The sequence below is a fragment of the Dipodomys spectabilis genome, unplaced genomic scaffold, assembly GCF_019054845.1.
Source record: "Dipodomys spectabilis isolate Male_0828 unplaced genomic scaffold, ASM1905484v1 ptg000207l, whole genome shotgun sequence".
Lineage (NCBI taxonomy): Eukaryota > Metazoa > Chordata > Mammalia > Rodentia > Heteromyidae > Dipodomys > Dipodomys spectabilis.
The window spans coordinates 182,542-206,789 of record NW_024870884.1 but is presented as its reverse complement, the minus strand read 5'-3'; positions in this window follow the sequence as shown (position 1 = coordinate 206,789).

Genomic DNA, 24,248 nt, shown 5'->3' with positions numbered 1-24,248 from the left:
GTTGTGTTTCTGGGTTTTTATTAAGAAAATTTAGCCTGTGCCAAGGAGCCCTAGAGTTTCTCCTATTCTTTCCTGTAATATTTTCAGGGTGTCTGATTTTACTTCGAGGTCTTTGATCCATTTGGAGCTGGTTCTGGTGCACGGTGATATATAAGGATCTAAGGGTTGGGAAGGTGGCTCAGTGGTAGAGTGCTGGCCTCGCATGCATGAGGCCCTCCATTTGATTCCCCAGCACCACATAAGCAGAAAAAGCCAGAAGTGGTGCTGTGGCTCGAGTGGTAGGGCACTAGCTTTGAGCTGAAGAGCTGAGGGACAGCACCCAGGCCCAGAGTTCAAGCTCCAAGACCGACAAAAAAAAAAAAAAAAAAAAAAAAAAGGATCTAGCTTTAGTTTTCTACAGATATTTAATCAATTTTTCCAGCACCATTTACTGAAGAGGCTGTTTTTTTGTTTTTTAGTTTTTTTTTTTAGCAAAATAGGAGGGTATAAAATTAACCTTCAAAAATCAATGGCTTTCCTTATGACAATAATGAGAAGAGTGCAGCTGAAATCAGGAAATCAACTCCTTTTATAATAGCCCCACAAAAATGAAATACCTAGGAATGAACTAAAGAAGTGAAGGACCTCTTTGATGAAAATTTTAAAAACCTGAAAAAAAATTAAAGAAGAACTTAGAAGTAGAAAAACCTCCCATGCTCCTGGACTGGGAGGATTAGGAGGATTAACATCATAAAAATGGCAATACTGCCAAAGGCTATCTACAATACCCATCAGTATCCCAACCTCATTCTTCCGTGAAATAGAAGAAGCAATCCAAAAATTTATGTAGAACAATGAAAGACTTTGAATAGCAAAAACAATCCTTGGCAGAAAGAAGAGTGCTGGTGGAATATGAATACACAAACTCCAAACTCTACTACTACAAAGCCATAGTAATCAAAACAGCTCGGTATGGTACGGGCACAAGAACAGACCTGAGGACCAATGGAATAGAACTAAAGACCCAGAAATGAACCCACAGGCCTATAGCCCTTAATCTTCGATAAGTGATCCAAAAAATATTTTTATATTCATTCTACGTAACTTGAGAAATCCATCTTTAAATCTCTGATCTATAAATATTACAATGGAGTTGTATAATGAACTGTTTGATAAGAAAATTGCCTCTGAATTACCAACTGCACTTCAGATATAATTTCATGTAGATTACATGTACCAATTATTTCCAGGAATAGGATATAGTCATCATATAAGAAATATCTGGCTGGGTGCTGGTGGCTCATGTCTGTAATCCTAGCTACTAAGGAGGCTGAGATCTAAGGATCACAGTTCAAAGCCAGCCTGGGCAGGAAAGTCTGTGAGACTCTTATCTCCAATAAAACCACCAGAAAACTGGAAGTGGTGCTGCAGCTCAAGTGGTAGAGGACTTGCCTTGAGCTGAAGAGCTGAGTTCAAGCCCCAAGCCCCCCCAAAAAAAATCTGAACAAAGAAGACAATTTTGTCCCATGATTCAATCATTTCCAGTGAATTTTTTTCTCAAATACAGTCTTTGATTATTAACAATTCTGCTTTAGTATTAGTTTGCCATTAGTTGTATTTCTGCTTCATGGGCTAGAGAGATATGCTCAGTAATAATGGTCTTGTTGAGTATCACCAAGGAGTTAGGATTGATCACTCAGCACTGTATTAAAACAAAATAAAACAAATATTTTCTCTATTGACACCAGTATTTTTATGAGCATAGGACAAAATTACAAATTTCCTATCTTCAAGAACTTTTTAAAACATATAACTACTGTTCTGAGATTAAACAGATGTAATAAGATATTAAAATGTCCATCCTTTTTGTATATTAGGTAGATGGTCAATAACTGAAAAAGAACAAAGATTTGTTGTTTGTTTGCTGGCCTGACAGGTAATTCTGTGATTTTTTTTTCCACCCTACATCTGGATTCTGAATATACAACTTAGAACATGCTATGCATCCAAAATCATTGGCAGCACCTCTGTGTTTGCCTTGTTCTTGATTATATTTGCACAATTGTTGGAAGCAGATACTCTGGCATACAGCTTTAGAAGACTAAACACTTACAAATCGCAAACAGCAACTTTGGTCCTATAACATGGCTCAACCTTGTACACTGCATAGTGGGTAAGAGAGATGGGAGTACTTGGGGTGTGACTTTCTGTATGTATACTAATCCCATCAGATCATAGTCCTGCTCTCATAAACTAATTTCCTCTGAAATGTCCCATCTCCAAGTCTATCTACCTGTTTGTAGCTAGAGAGTGTATCATGAGAACAAAAGGCAGGTAACTCGTTGGGTTTACCCCTCTGTAGTACATATCCTTTGGGTAAATACAGTCGCATTTCTTTAACTGGAAATTTTATATCTTTGGTATGTTTTGAAAGGAAATATTTGTTTTTCATAATCTTAACTGTGAAGTATAAATTTATGAATCATAGCTCCCTGATGTGAGTCACATAAATGCTTCCAACTTTTCAGTATATAAAATGGAAATGTTTCATAATTACCTACTCGCAGCTTTGTAAGACAAGCCACAACCCTACTTTTAGACCACATCATTTATTCTTACCTTCCAGTCTATGCCCAGTGACAGAAGACTAAGCTACAGAGCCATGAGAGAGGCCACAGACCGCTATCTGTCTTTTTGTGCCATTTCTTAAAGCAACTTGATACTGAGTAAGCTCTCTAATTTGCTTTCAGTCTGATTTAACAAATTAATCATTTTACATAAACTTGCAAAAAGAAAATGAAAATCTACTAGCTATGATTTGTGGTTCTCTCTCTGGAAGAGAGAGAATAATAACTGTATTATTATTAAAACTAGTTATTATAACAAAGTCACATAAAAATCATCACAAAATACATAAAATCATAAAAATGAAACATGAATGTATAAAAGAGTACAACATGAAAATAAGTCTTTATTTCTTATCTAAATGATGCCATTGTGCTAAACCTTTTGTTCTCCATTTGCTTATGCTCTAGTAATTAATATTTACTTATTGCTCTAGCTGGGTTGTGTAAGGTAGCAACATTTCCCTATTAGAATATATTATTAGTTTTGTAAGACAATATCATAGACTTTTAATTAAATGGGCAGAATGTTTTTTCCTTTTTACATCAAATTAAACAGAGCTAAAATAAAAATTCAATATTACTATTAGTATTTTATTCTTTTTTATAAACTGATTTATAAGCTTTTGTCTGTTTTCATTGCTCAACAATAAGGCATTTGGTCACCTTATAGTCAGAATAATCTTTAATACAAGGAACTTGCTGATTAATTTTTCCTCTGTAAGAGAAGCACTTTCTCCATTCTATGCATCTAATTAGAAGATTTCTCACAAAATCATATGATACACTTCCCTGGAGTGTTTTCTAGTACAGTGTTGCTCTTGACTATACCAGGGTGCCCTCTGCTAGCAATGACTACCATTTGCTAGATACAGAAAGTCAAATACCAGTCTGGGAATATAGCTCAGATATAAAGTGCTTGCTAACAGGTCATGAATTTGATCCCCAGCAGCACAAAATATGTAATAGGAAAGGAAAGGAAAAGAAAAGAAGGAAAGGAAAGGAAAGGAAAGGGAAAAAAAGACAAGACAAGACAAGACAATTCAGGGAGATGAGAGTATTGGTCAAATGGTAACTATCTAGCTTAGTAAAAGTTTGAAGAAACCCTATCTTATCACCTGTCTCTAAGACCTTGAGCCTAATGTCTATCTAAGGTGCCTTCTAGACTTTATCACCCATTCATACATCTCAGCAACATGGTTTTTGTATAGCAAGTACAGCATCGAAATTCTCTTAATGAAAGAACATAACCAGGAAAACTTTTGTTTTACTATTTCTCTTGTCTTCTGTTATCATTCACTACCAAATAAAATTACATGATGCTTGACATTCATAAACTCCCCCTGCATGGAAATGTGTGATTTTGAAAGTTTCAAGTAAATTATAAAAGATTCATGAAGCATTCAGTAACTTTATATAAAGTGTGAAGAGATTAGGGGAAATAAATGGGTCTGTAGTGTGATATGAAGTCATAATTAATCTCATACTTACAGTTAAATAATCTATGTCTCTGACAGTTAAATAATCTATGTCTCTGATTGATGACTTTTGAGCAAACTTTTTAATATACACTTGTCCTTTGAAATAAAGATCTATTCAATTTATTCAGATCTATTGCATTTTATGTTTAAATAATGACTTTAAGTATTTTATTCTGTGTTTTTTAAGTAATTAATATCACAATTGTGTACACCTTAATGTACATATTTCTGTAAAATAAAGCAATGTAATGTAAATTAAGAAAAGATGATGACATGTATATCTAAAAATGTATATTTTAGCTTGAGACATATCCCAGATCTTAGAAAATAACAAGATCAAATCAAACACCAAATCAGGAGACAGAAATAAATAAGGTCAGAGCAGTAATGACCAAAATGGAGACTAAAAGACCAAAAGAATCCACGAAAAAGTTGGTTTTTTGAAAAAATAGACAAAATTGGAAAGTCTTAGACAAAATAGCTAGATGAAAGAGGAAGGAGATCCAAATTAATAGAATTATAGATGAAAAAAAGATACACTGAACCAAAAAGGATGGAAATATAGAAGAAAATTAGAAAATACTTTGTAGCCTATATAATATATACTGCAAAATCTAGATGAAATGAATAAATTTCTATGTTGATATGTTCCACCAAAACTGAGTCAAAGGGTATTTACTGCTTCAACAGAGTGATAACAAGGAATGCAAATAGTCATAAAATTTCTCCCAATAAAGAAGACCAGGGTTGGATGTTTTCATTGCTGGATTGTACCAGACCTTTAAAGAAGTCCTGAGAGCAAGGCTCCTCAAGCTAGTCCATAAAACAGAAAGGGAATGAACCCTATGAGCTCACTCTATAAAACAAATATGACCCTAATACCAAAACCAAATCAAGACACAGATTTTACAAACTCCCCAATGAGTATTTATATAAAATATCCTCAGAAACAAAAGCTCACAAACATAATTAAATAACACATTTAAAATCAAACACTAAGCATGATCAAGTTAGTTTTATCCCAGGGTTACAAAAAAAACTGGTTCAACATATCCACAACAATTAAAATAATAAAAGACATCCACAAAATATAGGAGAAAAATAAAATGATCATTTCAATACATGAAGCAAATGTCTAACAAAATGTTTCACCCCTTCATGATAAAAGCTTTAAAGAAATTAGGAATGTAAGAAATATAACACACAATAAAATCTAAATATCTGTCTGTCTGTCTGTCTGTCTGTCTGTCTAATAAAACTACAGCATTGTCCTTCATGGGGAATATTGTCACTATTTTCTTGGATAGCACAACAGCTATCCCTACCACATTTTCATAAACAAAGTCACTAAAGAAGACTTGCTCAGATTTCTTTCTTTCTTCCTTTTTTTTGCTGGTCGTGGGGCCTGAACTCTGGGCCTGGATGCTGTCCCTCAGCTCTTTAGCTCAAGGCGAGTGCTTTACCACTTGAGCCACAGCACCACTTCCGGCTTTTTCTGTTTATGTGGTGCTGAGGAATCGAACCCAGGGCCTTATGCATGCAAGGCAAGCACTCTACCACTGAGCCACCTTCCCAGCCCACTTGCTCAGATTTCTTTTTTTTTTGGGGGGGCGGTCCGGTCGTGGGGCCTGAACTCTGGGCCTGGGCGCTGTTCCTCAGCTCTTCAGCTCAAGGCTAGCACTCTACCACTAGAGCCACAGCGCCACTTCCGGCTTTTTTCTTTTTGCTAATGTGGTGCTGAGGAATCGAACCCAGGGCCTCAATGTATGTAAGGCAAGGGCTTTACCACTGAGCCACCTTCCCAGCCCCTTGCTCAGATTTCTTAACCACAACTGGGACTCTACCACTTGAGTCTGGAATTTTGCTGGTTAACTGGAGAGAGATTCTCTGGGACTTTTCTGCCCATGCTCTATTCAAACCATGATCCTCTGATCTCAGCCTCCTGAGTAGCTAGGATTGAAAGCATGGGCCTCTAATGACCAGCCTATGCATCTTTTTATTTCTGAAAACTGATGTTACTGGGAATAGTCATATAATTTGGGAAATCTGTTGCTATTAAACAGTTCATTGTATATTTTCTCTTTGTTGCTTTATATGGCAGAGCAGGCTTACAATTAGAAATGAACAATGTCCTGAATTATTTGAATTCAATTCTAATGAAGCAGCTCTGTATCTAATAAAAGAGGAGGAGAAGCTGCAAGGTATATGAATCCCTAATCATTCTCTTAAGTTAGAGTAATGGCCCATTAAACAACAAATGAAAGGGAATTAGAATCTGAACTCAAAGCCAGGTGAACTCCACTAGTTCCTTGTGGGCTCTAGTTCATCAAGAACATCATAGTGCTAGGTCCTCATTCCATCTGCACTGTTAAGAACTATAACTTATCCTCAAAATTTTTCCTTTCAGACTGATAGAAAGTATATGGATGGAAATAAAAGTCAATATTATAGCAACTGGTAAGTCAATAAGCTCCAAACTCTATCATCTATCAATAAAGCAACTGTTATTTTAGTGGCTGGTACTTTTTCGTATCTTTATAAATTGGTAAAGATATTCAAACAACGTAAATGCTAATGACCAAAGAGAAGATGAACATATGGAAATTGTTTTGATCCTTAGAGCTACTTAAAGTTATCCTTCATGTTCTTAAAGAAATACAAGGAGATAAATAAGAAATAACTATTTTTGATGGCAAATTTTTGGATTCTCTATTTACTTCAAATCATAATATACACAATACATCTGTATGATCATTCACACCAACACACTAACTTTCCAGCGAAGGAAAAGTGAACCTGACTATGTAAAATAACTTGTTCCAGGTCACACACATGGTTAGTTCCTGGCTTAGAAAGTTCTGTTTTGTTAGTTGACGGTTTCTTTTTTCCATACCACTTTGTCTCTTGTGATTTTCCCAACATCACAGGCTTCACAGTTTCCGAAAGTGATTGTTTTAGAAATAACACTTATTTCATGTCTAGAGAGTTTTGCAAGTAGCTGCTTTCGAAATTGGCTTCTTTTTTCAACCAAAGCTCAATTTATCTAAAAACTACTTCTTAAAATATCTGTGACTTCATCTTGAAAAAGATTACCAAAATACATCATCACCAGTAGCTGCAAATAAACATTTCACCCATCGAATAATACACATTTTACTAGATGAAAAACATAATAAAATATGAAACAACCTAACACTTAAGGTTCATTACGTTACAAATTGTATAATGCCTGTACATATTCTCCTGTCAGTGTTTCTCAAATGTTGCTTGAATAAACAACCAAATTTAAATAATGTTCCAAAATACTTAGATGCTATTCACATACCTGTGTTAACAGGAATGAGTAAAAGGAAGAGAAATTCAATTACAACTCCATTGGGACTCCTTGATGCTTCCTTGATCTAAGAAAAACATAATGAGTCAAGTCTACACGTTATAATAGCTTATTCACTCAGATGCTCCAAGACAAAATTAGTCCAAATGTAATGTCACCTTTCATGAAAGGTATTGATATCTGTCAGCCAAATTTTCTCTCATCTTGGCTCTCCTCTAACAGTCAGGCCTTGAAATGAGAGCAGAACAATACCATTTGATCTATTGGAATGAGAAGATGCCAAAGCAACAGAAAAGTACCAGCTTCTGATTTACTAAGAGAAGCAAGTCAAATGGAGGCTCCCTCCATTTTTCATTACCTGGATAAAAACAAATATAATGATTCCTACCTGTTTGTTCATCATTAAGATAATATGTAGCAATGTGTAAAAAAAAAAAACAGAAAGGGGTCTGGGAAAGTGGCTCAGTGGTAGAGTGCTTGCCTTGCATGTCTGAGGCCCTGGGTTCGATTCCTCAGCACCACATAAGCAAAAAGAAAAAAATCGGAAGTGGCACTGTGGCTCAAGTGGTAGAGTGCTAACCTTGAACTGAAGAGCTGAGGGACAGTGCCCAGGCCCAGAGTTCAGGCCCCATGACCAGACGCCCCCCCCAAAAACAAAAAAAAGCCAGCAAAGTGTACAATGTGGAATAGGTATTTTTCATGGTAATAATTGTCAGCAAGATTATGAGAAGAATGGGATGATGGTATTCCATTGTTCAATCTATTTGAACTGTATGCTAGCACAAATGGAATTTTCATCTCTTAATTTAGAAAAATTATAGTAAACATAGCCTGCACAGACAATCCTCAAAAATTAAGGAGCTATGTTTTAGAAGGTGACAATCTATAGTCCACATTTCATGCCCTATTCTTGACTTATTGAATTGTTCATTAAACTTAATTTTATTATAATATAAACTTAATTCTTATTATAGTGGGAAATGTTTTCAATATTCCCTTCATGGATCATCTGATTGCAAGTGTAAACAAAGTCACTAAAGAAGACTTGGTCAGATTTCTTAACCACAGTTGGAACTCTATCACTTGAGCACACTAAGATTATTTCCTGTAAGTTTTGCACAAAACATACAAAGATACATCTGCCTCTTCTCAGAGGCAAATTACACATAAACAACTAGGAAAATATAACAAAAATCAAAACTCAAATACATTCTGCATTTTGGGGAGAGTCTCCTTTAGAAATATATACCCCTGTAAACAGAGGGAAAAGTAATGATTACAAAATGCTGGGTAAAAAACATTTCTTAAAGCATAAATGAATGAGTTGCATATACTTATTTGTTAGAAGAAAGGAGTTTATATGTAATCTTCAGTCTTTCCTTGGAGATTATCCTCACCAAAAAAAAATGTGTTTGCAGATTACTGAATGAAGGACTAAAAGTGATGATCAATTGTGTTTCTCAAGGAAAGAAGTCACATTTTATCTGGGGTACAGTACTATGCCAGGCCAGGTTTTATGTATCAGTTTTATTAATTCACTTAATTAGGAACATATTTTGAAATATGTATGAAGCCACATGATCCTCTAGCTTATTTGGTATACCCTATGGTTTTTAATAAGGCACAATAAATTTGATGTTTTTTTAAAAAAAGTTACATAGAACAAAAGCATCTTGTTCTAAGTACAAAATGATTTTCAGATGATTTAAATAGGAGACTATTCTGGTATATTATCTGATTAGATATGTCCTTAATAGAGGGAAATACGCATTTGGAGGCTTAATATAAAGGTAGTGTTTGTCTCAGACATACATTTTACACACATCGGTAATCGACAGGCTACAGCTATTTTTAAGTGCCTAAACATCAATAATATACTCAATTGTATAACATCAGTGTTATTTTTTTCAATAGCCCCATAATATTTATTATAATACATTTTATTGAATCATTGCACAGTTAACCTTGCTATATTTTTGGATGTACTTGCCCTTCCTCAGCTAACAGCCAGTGTAATGAATTGATAGGAAACATTAGCCAAGGTTAAAGAAAAGAATTATTGCTATGAGTTGGCACATTGGCCCTTTGAATGCGTAGCAGGACGAAGCAATTCTACTTTTCAGAGGAACTAAGAATACCATGGCATTTTCTTTTTAGCTCCACAGTGAACTGTGGAGCTAAAAGACGTGGAAAAGTCCATAATTTCTTCAAACTTCACTTTCCTCAGAAAATGATTACAACTCTTATCAGTGAAATTTTTTGAATGCCAAAGAAAGGAAGGTCTATCAAAAGAATCAAGCAGTTCTCTAGTTGTCCGTGGGGAAATGGCTGTTGTGATGACAAAAATCTCATTCAAGCTGCTAATTGGAGCAATGACTTTGGAATGACAACTGGAATGTTGCATCAGATTCAAAGTAGCAGCGGCTACTGGCAGAAAGACAGGCTGACTTCATGGTTGGTAAATTTTTGTACAAGGCAGCCAGAGAATCAAGAAATGGTCTAACATATGTTAATAAAAGATTTAAATCTCCCTAGATTCTAACATCCAGATACATTTAAAGAAAAACTGCAACATGAATGTTTACAACAAACTTTCATTAGTACCAATATTTTTGCATTGTTATATAATAATATTTAACTCCTTACCTGTGTCCCATGGAGATCTGGCTTCCTTTCATCTGTTTAAACTTATATATAACAAGAGAGCAAAACAACAGAATTAGAAGTTCAAAAATAAGCTCCTATCTCTGTAGCCAATATTTTAGAAGTTTGTTAAGATCATCAGTAGAGAAAAATTAATGTCTTCAATAAATGGTGCTGGAAATCTTGGTATTCATATCCAAATAAATGAAGTTGTTCCATTACCTTTTATCATAAGTAAACACTATCTCAATGGAACAAGGACCTACATGTAAGAGCTCACACTACAATAGCATTTGAAAAAAACACCAAGTAAATTTTCATGATATTTAAGTCAGAAAGCAAGCACAAGTAAAAGAAAAAAAATAAGGTATAGTAATCAAAATTTAAAACTTTTTTGAGTCAAAAGATACAATTTAAAGCCACACAATCCTCTTTCAGGATTACTGAAGACTTTGAGAAACTATGGAGAATGTAAAAACAATTTTTTTCAAGTTACATTGCTGATAAAGATCTGGTATTCAAAATAAATAACTTCTAACAAGCAGCAACAACAAAAAAGGACAACGGTCACTATTCAAAATGAGCAAATAACTTAAATATTTCCCAAGGAACATATAAAAATGTATAATAAGCATATGGAAAAATATTTTATTTTATAAAGAAACTGCATATCAAAACCACAGTGAAATCCCATTTAAAATTGACTACAACACTTAGAAATAAAATAACTGATGACCAACAAGTAATAAAGGGGATGTGGAGAAGTTTGACCTTCTTATGTTGTTAGAACAAATGTGACCCAGTGCAGCCTTGTATAAGAAAGTCAGGTGTTTCAGAGTCTGATATAGCACTACCACATGACCCAGCAATGCATTTTTCAATATGTATCCAAAAGAGTCAAAACAAGGTTTTCAAAAAGTACAGATACACAGGTGTTCATAGCAGCACTATCCACAACAGTTATAGTAGAAAAGATAAAAAGGTAGAAAAAATGAGTACATCATAAAAAAGGAATGAAGTACTAGATGAATGTAAACATCACTCTAAGTTAAGGAAACCATGCAAAAGATGAAAAAGTGTATGATTTATATTCAAATATGGCAAAATCATAGGGGCAGAAATAAGATGGGTGTTGCCAGACAAATGAGGTGGGAAATAGGAAATGGTGTGTTTTCTACTGGAGGTGATGAAAATGCTTTGAAAGCAGACCAAGATGCTGGTTTTACAACCTGGAGAATGTAATACGGCCACTGAATTTCACAGTTTAAATGATTAACTTTCATCTGAATTAAGCCACAATGAATGTGTATACACTATAACATGAAGCTCCTTGGACTATATCTTGCAGAGGACTGACACATAATAGAAGAAGCATATAATTAAAATACACATATTATTAAGTTCTATTAAAAACAAGAAATAATTGTGTAGTTTTAAGAGGAGAAAGATCAACTAGGATTACACACTTGATTTGGGGAGGGAAAGAGGACGCATAGAAATGGTAGGACAGGGAGTTCCGGGAAGATGGCGGAGGAGAAGCTGGAATCTGAACAAGCTCTTGCATAGAAAACAGTTTCAGAGTTCCAGTGAACAGTCCCAAGCCAGAGAATCACACCAAGTGTGCCATCACAGGACAGAGAGTTAGTCAAGAGAGGGGAAGCCAAGCAGACACATCTGAGCAGCTGCTGCTGCGGCGGCAGGGTCGCAGCGGCGACCACCGCCGCGGAGGCATACCTGAGACGCAGTCCGGGACGAAGGAGCCAGACGCAGCGGACGAGCGGATTCTACTCAACACCAGCAAGAACCGACAAGGAGCGGACAACTTCATCCTGCACTTTGCAGACCAGAGACGACCCGAGATCCAAGACTCCGCGTGAGTAGAAGCCCCACTTCCTCACTCCTCTGGGAGCAGAGGAGGGAAGGCCACCCCTCCCCCCCCAGCACCGGTGATCTCCATCTTGGATACCGACAAAGCTCGGAGGAGCGGCTAGCTCCAGCTCAGGCCTTGGAATAGAGCTAGTCATTTGGCAGGTCACAGGAACTTGGCGGCGAGGTGACCTCACAGACTCAGTTCCATCCAGGGAGGGGTCGCCCAGCTCAGGCACCAGCCACTGGAGTGGCTCTCCTCGCTGGGTGGCCAGAGCCAGAGGCTGCCCCTCCCTCTAGCAGCCACCACAATCAATTGAAAAACAGAAACCCTGAGAATGGCTCCAGGCTGGGTGCTGTGAGTTTTTTTTTCACAAAATAGCCCCAGGGAAAAGCTACTGTTCATTGAAAGGCCTCAACTCTACCCAGAACCTAGCCTCATCACTGCATCCCCCTCTTTTGTGATTCTCAAAGCAGATCACCCTCCCAGTAAACTAACCTGGGAGGGGGATCTCAAAATCTTGGGTAAAGCAGAGCATTTTCCTGCCTGTTCCAACAAACTGACTTAAGAAACCAATCAAGCCACAGGACCTCAAGCTGACCAGAGACTCCAACCAGACTCTGGTTACAGACAAAAGGGAGATACAGGACTCTTCCCACCCCTCCCAAAAAAAAAAAAAAAAAATCAAAGAACTTTTTTTTTCTTCTTCTTCTTTTCTTTTTTTCTTTTTGTTGTTTTGTTTTTTTTCGTTTTTTGTTACCTTATATATATATAAAAAATTTTTTTTGCTTTTCTAAAACTTTTATTAATCTTTAATTTTTGCCTCTTCTGAAAAAATAATTGTTTTCCATTAACTTTTTTTTTTCTCCTCTTATAATTTTTATTTTAGGAATACGTGAATGTGTGTTTTCTTTTCTTTTCTTGTCTTCTTTCTCTTTTTCTTTCATTCTTAATTATCTTTTTGTTTTTTTTTCTAGCTCTACTGAACTTCTGATCTTTTCTTCTCACTTTCCTATCCTTTCCATCTTTTCCTCTTTGTTCATCTTTATGTGACTTAACTCTTGTCCTGCACATCCTCAGATAAACCCGTAGTTAACCAGTAGACCCTATCCCCCATTGTGTACACACTTAATCCACAAACTTATTACTCAATTCAAAACCTCTGAGACTTAAATTCACTAATAGCAGTACTTTATACCTATACAATATTTTAAGCATTTTTTTAAAGTTTTTCTCATCTCCTCTATGTCCCTCCCTTTCTCTCAACATATTCATATTCCTCTATAAATAGATGGTCTTTTAATCTCTAAAATAACATTAATTTTTACGTTTCTATTTTTTTTCTGGTCTCTTTTCATTCCCCTTTCCCTTTCTTCTTTTTCTCTCTCTCTCTACTTACATCCTACCCAACCTATTTCCTGCATTGTGATTAGGACATAGTTAACTCTCCCTGTGCCTCCCCACACCAATCTATTCCTATTTTTTACCCACATCTCTTCCTAACCCTAATAATTTCTGGCTTTCCAAATTCTTCTCTGCGGTTCGAAGTTCTTTAACATATAGTTGTTTGATGTCGAATAGATGTATCTGTTGAACTAGATTGTATCTGTAGACTATTGACTGTACAAATGCAAACTTTGGTTGATGCTTGCCTTAAGATAGTGTTCTAGCACAAAACTGGTGCTATCTTCATCTCAAATGGGCAGAGTAAGCCGGAAAAACACAAGAAAAATGGCAAATTCGGGTATCTCAATTCCCAATCCTGATAATCAGGGGTTAGAACAGATAATGAATAATCCAGAGGAGAGTTCCCAAACAGCTCTAAAAACACTGGTGGCAAACATGATAAATGAAAAGTTTGACAACGTACAAAGGACTCTGTATGAGCGTGATAGGGAGAGAGAGGAGGCATCCCAGAAGTTTATACAGGAATATCATAAGCGTGAGGAAGCTACTCAAAAACTGATACAGGATTTGCGTGAACAACTTGAGAATACTCAAAGAGAAAGGGAGGAATGGCGTGAGCAGGCTGAGAACACTCAAAGAGATCTGCAGGAATCCCACGAACGGGAGGAAGCTAATCAAAGAGTAATACAGGAATTGAGAGACCAGGTAGAGAACACACAAAGATCACTAAAGGCATTCATGGAATCCATTAACAAAGAGCTGAAGGAAGTCAGGGAGACCACAAAGGGAATGCTGAATGGAACCCAACAGAAGGAATGGGAGCCCAAAGAAACCATAACCAATCAACTAAGTGATTTGAGGACAAACACTGAACACCAAATTAAGGAAGTAAAGAAATTCATACAAGACATAAAACAGAGCTTCAACAAAGAACTTGAAGCCATCAAAGCTGACCAACTAGAAGGAAAAGAGATAAAAAACAAAGTAGAGAGTCTTGACAGCAGGTTAGACCATGCAGAAGATCGAATCTCAGGGATTGAAGACAGCCTAGATATTATAGAGAAAGAACATACAACCATCCAAGACAAGTCCAAGAAATATGATAGATCTATCCAACACCTGGAAGACACCATCAGAAGGCCTAATCTAAGGATAATGGGTGTAGAGGAACACCTAGAAACAGAAGTTAATGGTCTAGGAAATCTGTTTAACAGGATCCTAGCAGAAAACTTCCCAAACATGCAAAAAGATAGGCCTGTCCAGATACAAGAAGCCTTTAGAACCCCAAATAGACCAGACCAGAATAGGACATCCCACCGTCACATTATAATCCACACAGGATCAACTCAGAACAAGGAAAAGATCCTTAAAGCTGTCAGGGAGAAAAGGGTAATCACTTATAAAGGGAAACCAATTAGAATCACCTCAGATTTCTCAGCAGAGACAATCAAAGCAAGAAGAGCCTGGAATGATGTATGCCATGCCCTAAAAACAAACAACTATCAACCAAGAATACTGTACCCAGCTAAACTCTCCTTCATAACTGAAGGCCAAATAAAAACCTTCCATAGCAAAGAAAAATTGAAACAATACATCTCCACCAAACCAGCCCTACAAAAGATTCTTAAAGATGTCCTACACATAGAAAACCAACAAGACCGCAATAAAGGCCAAGAAACTGCACCCAAACTGAGAATCCAAGAACCATAGGAAGAACCCAGTTTTCGCAGCCCCCAAGAAGGTAGATAACATGGCAGGAACTCCCAAATACCTCTCAGTCCTATCTCTTAATGTTAACGGACTGAACTCTCCAATTAAGCGACATAGACTGTCTAGTTGGATTAAAAAACAAGACCCTTCTATCTGCTGCCTGCAGGAGTCACATCTTGCCCATAAAAACAAACACATTTTCAATGTTAAAGGCTGGAACAAAATCTACCAAGCAAACGGACCGCATAAACAGGCGGGAGTTGCAATCCTAATATCAGATAAAATAGACTTCAAATTAAAATTCATGAAAAGAGATAAAGAAGGTCGCTACATACTAATTAAAGGATCTCTCCTTCAGGAGGATATTACAATTCTAAATATCTATTCGCCAAACAATGGAGCACCCAAATTTATCAAAGAAACACTACTTTCCCTCAAATCCCATATAGATCCAAAGACATTAATCGTTGGGGATTTTAACACACCACTCTCCCCACTAGATAGATCAACTCGGCAAAAACTCAACAGAGAAACCGCAGATCTAAACAGCTGCATAGATCAACTAGACTTAACAGACATTTACCGAACATTTCACCCAGCAGCATCAGAATACACGTTTTTCTCAGCAGCACATGGAACGTTTTCTAAAATAGACCACATTTTAGGCCACAAAGCAAACTTGTCTAAATTCAGAAACATTGAAGTTATACCTTGCATTCTCTCTGACCACAAGGGAATAAAGTTAGAACTCAACACCAAAAGCCACCAAAGAAAGTCCGGTATCACATGGAGGCTGAACAACACACTGCTGAATCATGAGTGGGTCATGGAAGAGATTAGAAAGGAAATTCAAATGTTCATGCTATTCAACAAAAATGAACACACAAAATACCAGCTCCTCTGGGACACAGCAAAGGCAGTACTCAGAGGCAAGTTTATAGCTCTGAGCTCCTACATCAACAAATTGGAGAGATCTGAAACTAACAATTTAATGACACATCTAAACCTCCTTGAAAAAGAGCAGCAAGATAAACCCCAATCCAGTAGACGGAAAGAAATAATCAAAATTAAATCAGAATTAAATGAATTAGAATCCAAAAAAACTATAGAAAGAATCAACAAAACAAAGAGTTGGTTCTTCGAAAAACTTAACAAAATTGACAGACCCTTAGCAAATCTTATCAGAAAAAGAAGAGAACACACCCAAATTAATAAACTCAGAGATGAGAATGGAAACATCACCACGGAAACAAGCAAGATTCAGAACATTATAAGGGAATACTTCTCAAAACTTTATGCTAATAAGTTTGAGAACTTGACAGAAATGGACCTCTTCCTAGCAAATATTGACATGCCAAAACTAAACCAAGATGAGGTAAACTATCTTAACAGGCCCATATCAAGCATTGAAATAGAAACAGCAATAAGAGACCTCCCAGCTAAGAAAAGTCCAGGACCAGATGGTTTTACAGCGGAATTTTACAAGGCCTTCAAAGCAGAGCTCACACCAATTCTCCTCCAACTCTTCAATGAAATTGAAAGAGAAAGCTCACTACCGAACACATTCTATGAAGCCATCATAACCCTCATCCCAAAACCAGGTAGGGACTCATCAAAGAAAGAGAACTATAGACCCATTTCTTTGATGAACATTGATGCGAAACTTCTCAACAAAATTTTGGCCAATCGACTTCAACAATTCGTCCAAAAAATCATACACCACGATCAAACAGGATTCATTTCAGGGATGCAAAGCTGGTTCAATATACGCAAATCAATTAATATTATTCATCACATCAACAGGAGCAAGAATAAGAACCACATGGTTATCTCAATAGACGCAGAAAAAGCATTTGACAAGATCCAACACCCCTTCCTGATGAAGGTTTTGGAAAAATTAGGAATCCATGGAACATTCCTCAATACAATAAAGGCTGTATATGACAAACCTACAGCCAGCATTATACTCAATGGTGAAAAACTAAAGCCATTTCCTCTTAACTCAGGAACAAGACAAGGATGCCCACTCTCTCCACTTCTCTTCAATCTAGTATTAGAATTCCTAGCTACAGCAATAAGACAAGATGCAGACATAAAGGGGATCCAAATAGGGAAAGAAGAAATAAAACTCTCCCTCTTTGCAGATGACATGATCTTGTATTTAAAGAATCCCATAGACTCCACTCCCAAATTACTCAAGCTGATTCAAAACTTTGGCAAAGTAGCAGGTTATAAAATTAACCCCCAAAAATCAATGGCTTTTCTGTATGCCAACAATGAGAAAAGTGTGGCTGAAATTAGGAAAGCAACTCCATTTGTAATAGCCTCACAAAAAATAAAATACCTAGGAATTAACTTAACTAAAGAAGTGAAGGACCTCTATGATGAAAACTTTAAAATCTTGAAAAAGGAAATCAACACAGAACTTAAAAAATGGCAAAACCTCCCATGCTCCTGGATTGGAAAGATTAACATCGTGAAAATGGCAATACTGCCCAAGGCTATCTACAAATTCAACGCAATACCTATCAAAATTCCACCCTCATTCTTCAAGGAAATAGAAGAGGCAATCCAAAAATTCATATGGAACAATAAAAGACCCCGAATAGCAAAAACGCTCCTCAACGGAAAGAACACTGCTGGAGGAATATCAATACCAAATTTCAAACTCTACTATAAAGCCATAGTAATCAAAACAGCTTGGTATTGGCATAAGAACAGACCTCAGGACCAATGGAATAGAATTGAAAACCCAGAAATGAACCTACAGACCTATAGCCATCTAATCTTCGATAAGGGAGCTAAAACAATAGAATGGAAGACAGACAGCCTCTTCAGTAAATGGTGCTGGCAAAACTGGTTAACTACATGTAGAAAACTAAAGCTAGATCCTTATATATCACCCTGCACCAGAATCAACTCCAAATGGATCAAAGACCTTGAAGTCAAAGCAGACACTCTGAAAACATTACAGGATGGAATAGGAGAAACCCTGGGTCTCCTTGGCTCAGGCCGAAATTTTCTGAATAGAGACCCGGAAACACAACAAATCAAAGAAAGGCTGGACAAATGGGATTGTATAAGGTTGCAGAGCTTCTGCAGGGCAAATGACATAGCTAGCAAGATCAATAGAAAGCCCACGGACTGGGAGAAGATCTTTACTAGCCATACAACGGACAAGGGTCTCATATCTAAAATATACTTGGAACTCAAAAAATTAAACCACCCAACAACAAATCCTCAAAGAAACAACTGCCCAATAAGTAAGTGGGCGAAAGACTTAAAGAGAAGCTTCTCTGAAGAAGAAAGAAGGATGGCCAATAGACACATGAAGAAATGTTCAACATCCCTAGCCATAAAAGAAATGCAAATCAAAACAACATTGAGATATCACCTCACTCCAGTTAGAACAGCAAAAATCAAGAACTCTAACAACAACAGATGCTGGAGGGGATGTGGACAGAAAGGAACCTTACTTCATTGTTGGTGGGAATGTAAACTTGTTCAACCACTTTGGAAAGCAGTATGGAGGTTCCTCAAAAGACTCCACATAGAGCTCCCCAACGACCCAGCAATCCCACTTTTGGGCATTTACCCAAATGATCACAAACAAGGCCACACTAAAGCTACCAGCACAACTATGTTTATTGCAGCATTATTTACCATAGCTAAGACATGGAACCAACCCAGATGCCCCTCAGTAGATGAATGGATCAAGAAGATGTGGTATATATACACAATGGAATTCTATGCCTCCATCAGAAAGAATGACATTTCCCCATTTGTTAGGAAATGGAAAGGCTTGGAAAAAATTATATTAAGTGAAGTAAGCCAGGCCCAAAGAAACATAGGTCCCATGGTTTCCCTTATTTGCAATATCTAGTATAGGTATGAGTCAAGCGGAAAAAGTCAGATAATGTGATGTTAGGAAAACAAAACCTCAAATATGTATTTTAATGTTTTTGTTTCTTTCATGCATGTGTTTCTAATGCATTTATAAGATTATTTCTTTGTTGCTTTGTATGTCCCTCCCCCACAGTGTAACCCCTGCTTTCACTATATTTGATGTCAGTATAACATGTGGAGGAGACGGGGACAAACAAGTCGTTTAAGGATTCAGGTGGACCTGTTGCAACAATGAGAAGTACAAAATGTCATGTCAAAACCAGCTTTACAATGTCGTTGGGGGGGGGGGGGAGGGGGGGTATGATTGGGTGGGAGGGACGGGGGAGGCTGGGAAGGGAGGTGAAGGGTAAACAAAGGAGGAGGATGCAATGCTTGGTAAGAAATGTATGCATTATCCTGCCCATGTAATTGTAACCCCTCTGTACAGTATGTTCTCAAATAAAATAAAATTAAATTAAAAAAAAAAAAAGAAATGGTAGGACAAAAGGTGAACTAATTCAACAGAGATATTCAATAGACACTATGTAACAAATGAACTATACAACTTGAGCAGGAAAGGGGGTCAGGAGGAGAAACTGGGAGAAAATGGGGGAGAGAGTGACACTGTTCATAAAAGGTGAACCAATTCAACAGTGATAATCACTAGACACAATGTTGGAAGGAGAAAAGTGGGAGAAAAGGAGGGAGGGGTAACACTGTTCAAGAAGAAATATTCACCCTTCCCTGCCTTGTGTAACTGTAACCCCTCTGTACATCACATTTACAATATGTTTTAAGGTAAATATTGATGTTTTATTAGCTCTTACCTGGTTGTATCCTGAGAGTATGTCCGGTAGTTTCCATTAATAAGATTTCTTGCTCCCCTATGTGTCATCTGGTAGTTCACTTCACTCTGTGAAGAGGCACCTTGTATATTTTTATCTCCTGGAGGAAAAGCAGAAATGGTGGCACCAATATAACCTTTGAAACTTCCACTCTCTTATGACATACATCATGTCTACTTGATCTCTGGGCTGGAGAAAGTCATATAAGAAAGAGTGATGTCCAGGGGGTGAAAGGTTCACACACGTTCCAGAAGTACTGTAAAATATATGTCACTGATGGATGATGCATAACCCTATTTCAAAGAGAAATAGCTGGAAATTACAAATAAGCTATCACTTAAAGGGACAAGTTAGAGAGCTGGGAATGTGGCTCAGTGGTAGAGTGCTTGCCTTGCATGCATGAGGTCCTGGGTTCGATTCCTCAGCAGAAAAAGCCAGAAGTAGTGCTGTGGTTCAAGTGGTAGAGCGCTAGCCTTGAGCTGTAGAGCTGAGGTACAATGCCTAGGACCAGAGTTCAGGCCCCACGACTGACAAAAAAAAAAGGACAAGTTAGAGAAAGAGCAAAGTAGAATTCATGCCAATATATACTATAACAATCAGTAGCCTCTAGGATATGGACTTTTCCCCCCATTCTGTTAGACATTCCTAAATAGTTTTCTTTAAGTACATTCACCTTTCTTTCCCACTAGAAATGTGTGTAAAGATCTTGCTGACAAAGACAGGATCTAGGGTATTAAATATTGATGGTATAATTAATGGAAAAAGTTATAGTCTATCCTTATTTTGCCTTCTTTGATTACAAAAAAACATTGAACATGTTCATAGTATACTAATTTTATAATGTATGCATTGTGTCTTACTCAGGTAATAATTTTTTCATTATCTAGTAAGGAGAAAACTGAAACATGAGACAGGCACTTGTAATCCTAAGGAGGCTGAGACCTGAAGATCGTGGTTCAAAGCCACACGGGGCAGGAAAAGTCCATGAGACTCTTATCTCCCCACCAGAAAACCTGAGGTGCTACTGTGGCTCAAGTGGTAGAGCACTAGCCTTGAGCTGAAGAGCTCAGGGACAATGTCCTGGCCCAGAGTTCAATCCCACAACCAACAAATAAATTAAACCCTGAGACATGCTATTAAAATTCTTTTATATCTGAACAAAGCCAGATCTGAGGTCTAGCTAATGTGACTAAGGCCATAAAGGACTTACAATAAAAGGATCCATGCTTAGCACAGAACCTGTCATAGTTTATTCTGCTTCTTATTAAAATAATTTAAAGTATTATTCCAGAAAAAAATTTGTTTACCAGAAATGAGACAAAGTAATTCTGGAGGAAAGACAAGTTTCTACAAATTTCAAATAATACGTCATGGACCCATAGTATTCTGGCTTAACCATAAAAGGTTAACATTTCCTGTTCTTAAACTAACAGTAGGTTACTGTTTGGCTGCTTTTATTGTCTTGTGTTTGCCTTTTGGCCAGTACAAGGGACCAAATTCAATTCCTCACCCTTGTGTGGCAAGTGCTATACAACTGTGCCATGCCACAACCGCTTTTTGCTTTAGTTGTTTTCAGATCTTGTGTTGTGGTTCCCAAACCAACCTCAAGCCTCAAGCTTCCTATTTTTACCTCCGGAAGAGCAGGGATTTCATGGGCACAGTAGCTGACTCCTAAAGCAATTATGTCGGGAAAACAAAAACGTGAACCATTCTTCCATATTTTCCCAACACTTCTCAGTACTATGTTCTCTGTTACATGTCTCACATAATAGGTCATGAAATATTAAGCAAGATTACTGGGAAAATAAGATGAAGAAAGGACAAACACATACGAATTATTTGTGAAATAGTATACATGAATCTGTTCCTGAGGAGTGACTTGTTAGCTGGATAAACTTAGAAAAATAACAGCTTCCCTGGTCATTTTTTTTCCATGTAGAGAGTAAGGATTGTATTTGTCTCTACCTTCACAATTATTGTGAGTGTTAACCAAATTCTGTGCCTGGTATATAGCATGTCTCCAATATATTGTGGCACTAATTTAGAGAGAGAGAGAGGGAGGGAGGGAGAGAGGGAGGGACTATAGACCTGCTATAGATAGATTGATAGATATAGATAAATATAGATATAGATCTACCTTAGCCTAAACCTTTTGCTGTGGACTTACAAAAAGTACTTGACATAGCTTCTCCAATTCAATATCAAATAGTATAATTATCTCTGCTTGCAACCAGTAGAAAGAAACAAAATAAAAGTCTATTTCTTACCTTGCATATTCTTATTATTCTCACAGGCAGTTTATCTGTACACAGTTTTGAATAATAACTAAATGTGTTGGAGGATCTCCAAATGAAGTCAGTTCTTTCTCTTGTTAATAACTAAGGCACAAATTTCTTTTCCCCAAGAAGATAGTCCAATTTTTTTTTTATTTCAAATCCAGGGTAGCATCAAACCTAATATCTATTTATTTTAATAACTACTTTGTGGAAATTGTGGAAATTACAGAGTTATTCTCCTTGGAGCTATTGCTGATATGGCCAGAAGTATTAGTTTAATGAAGAACAAATGGGTTTATTCTTAAAAAAATAAGGAAGAAATCTTAAAACCTTGTGGAGGGGGCTGGGAAAGTGGCTCAAGTAGTAGAGCACTAGCCTTGAGCTGAAGAAATAAGGGACAGAGCCCAAGCCCAGAGTTCAGGCCCCAAAACCAAAAATAAAAATTAAAAAAAAATAAAAAACAAACTTTGTAGAGGAAGAAATTTGTCCACATTATAGCTTTCTGGTTAAAAATATTAACCTAGGAGGTTCCCCTAGATATTTGGTCTTTAGAAATGAGCAGGTTACTACAACATACAGATAGGAAATCTGTGATTTATGTTTTATCAGTTCTAGTCATATGATGAATTACTGCCCAGGAAACCATCTGCTTAACAGCCCTTAACAGTCCTTAAAGGCAATGTTACCCTGCTTATAACAATGAATGTTTTCTATTCAAAAAATATGAATTCCATTTGGCTTAGCATCAAGAGGTTTTTCTTTGTTGTTGTTTTTAATGTACTATGTGATTTTTTTCTTTTGTATCTTCTTCCTCCTATGGTATATCCCCTGTTGTCACTCTATTTGATTTTGTTACCCTGAATCTTATATATACATTTACCTAATTTGGGAAGAGGAAGGGGAATAACAAAATGCTGAAAAAAGGACACAGGATGACCCATTGCAACAATTATACTCACAAGACACTATGTTGGAATGATCTTTATGACTTCAGCCAGAGGGAGGGGAGAAGTGGGGAAGGAAGGAAGGGAAGGGATAGTAGATAAAAACAAAGGAGGAGATAACAATGTTTGACAAGAAATGTACTCATTGCCTTACTCATGTAATTTTAACCCCTCTGTACAACATCTTTGCAATAAAATAAAAATTTTAAAAATATGCAAAGTTAAGAGTAGGTAGAATATGTACACTAGCTAATGACTGGAAGCAATTAAAATGTCATTTATCATTGAGAACACTAAAATTTTACTCATGACTATTTGGAAAAATATGGAGTCCATTCTTTTTAATTTGGAGGTAGTCTTTTATTACTTCCAGGATGAATGTAAACTTTTCCCTAAAGAAATAGCATAGCCAGGTGTTGGTGGCTCATGCTTGTAATACTAATTACTCAGGAGGCTAACATCTGAGGGTTGCAGTTCAACACCAGCTCGGGCAGGAAAATCCATAAAACTCTTACCTACAATTAACCATCAAAAATCCAGAAGTAGAGGTATAGCTCTAAGTGGTAGAGCACTAGCCTTGAGCAAAAACCTCAGGGACAGGCCCAAGCCCTGAGTTCAAGCTCCAGGACAGACAAAGAAAAAAAATAGTTTTGACTGTTGGTAAATAACAGCACTTTAGATTTTTAGAATATTATTTACATTGTGAACACACATCATGTCAGTTCTACTTCCATTAGCTTCTTTTTCTGTTCTTTATGGTGGTACACTCAAGTGTACACACAAGATCTGCATAGGCATAAAGCTCAATGGAAACTTTTAATTTCCCACCCAAAGGAAGTAATCTAAAATTGTAGCATCAAAATCAGTTCATGTTAAGTGTTCTCAGACTTAGACCTCTCTCTGTTCTTTCCAGGCAAAGCTTAGAATGACATTCAACAAACTAGAGCTTTTCATTCTGTCCTCATTTCTCTCTTCAACATATCTCTGTTCTGTGTTTGCAAAGAATATAATCATGCAATAAAATACCAATTAAAAGATTGAAATGGAAAAACTGGCAGTTAAAGTGGTTGTACCTTCAAACAGAATAGAGATCCATTTGAACAGATGCATTGTCAGGCCCATGTGGGGCCAAGTGTCATCTTTATGAAAAGAATGTCATCCTTCCGTTCATAAAGGCACCACTCTTCCTGTCTTGATGAACTTCATCCCATTCAAAAACTGTTAATAACTTGGTGTGAAATATCTGCTTACAT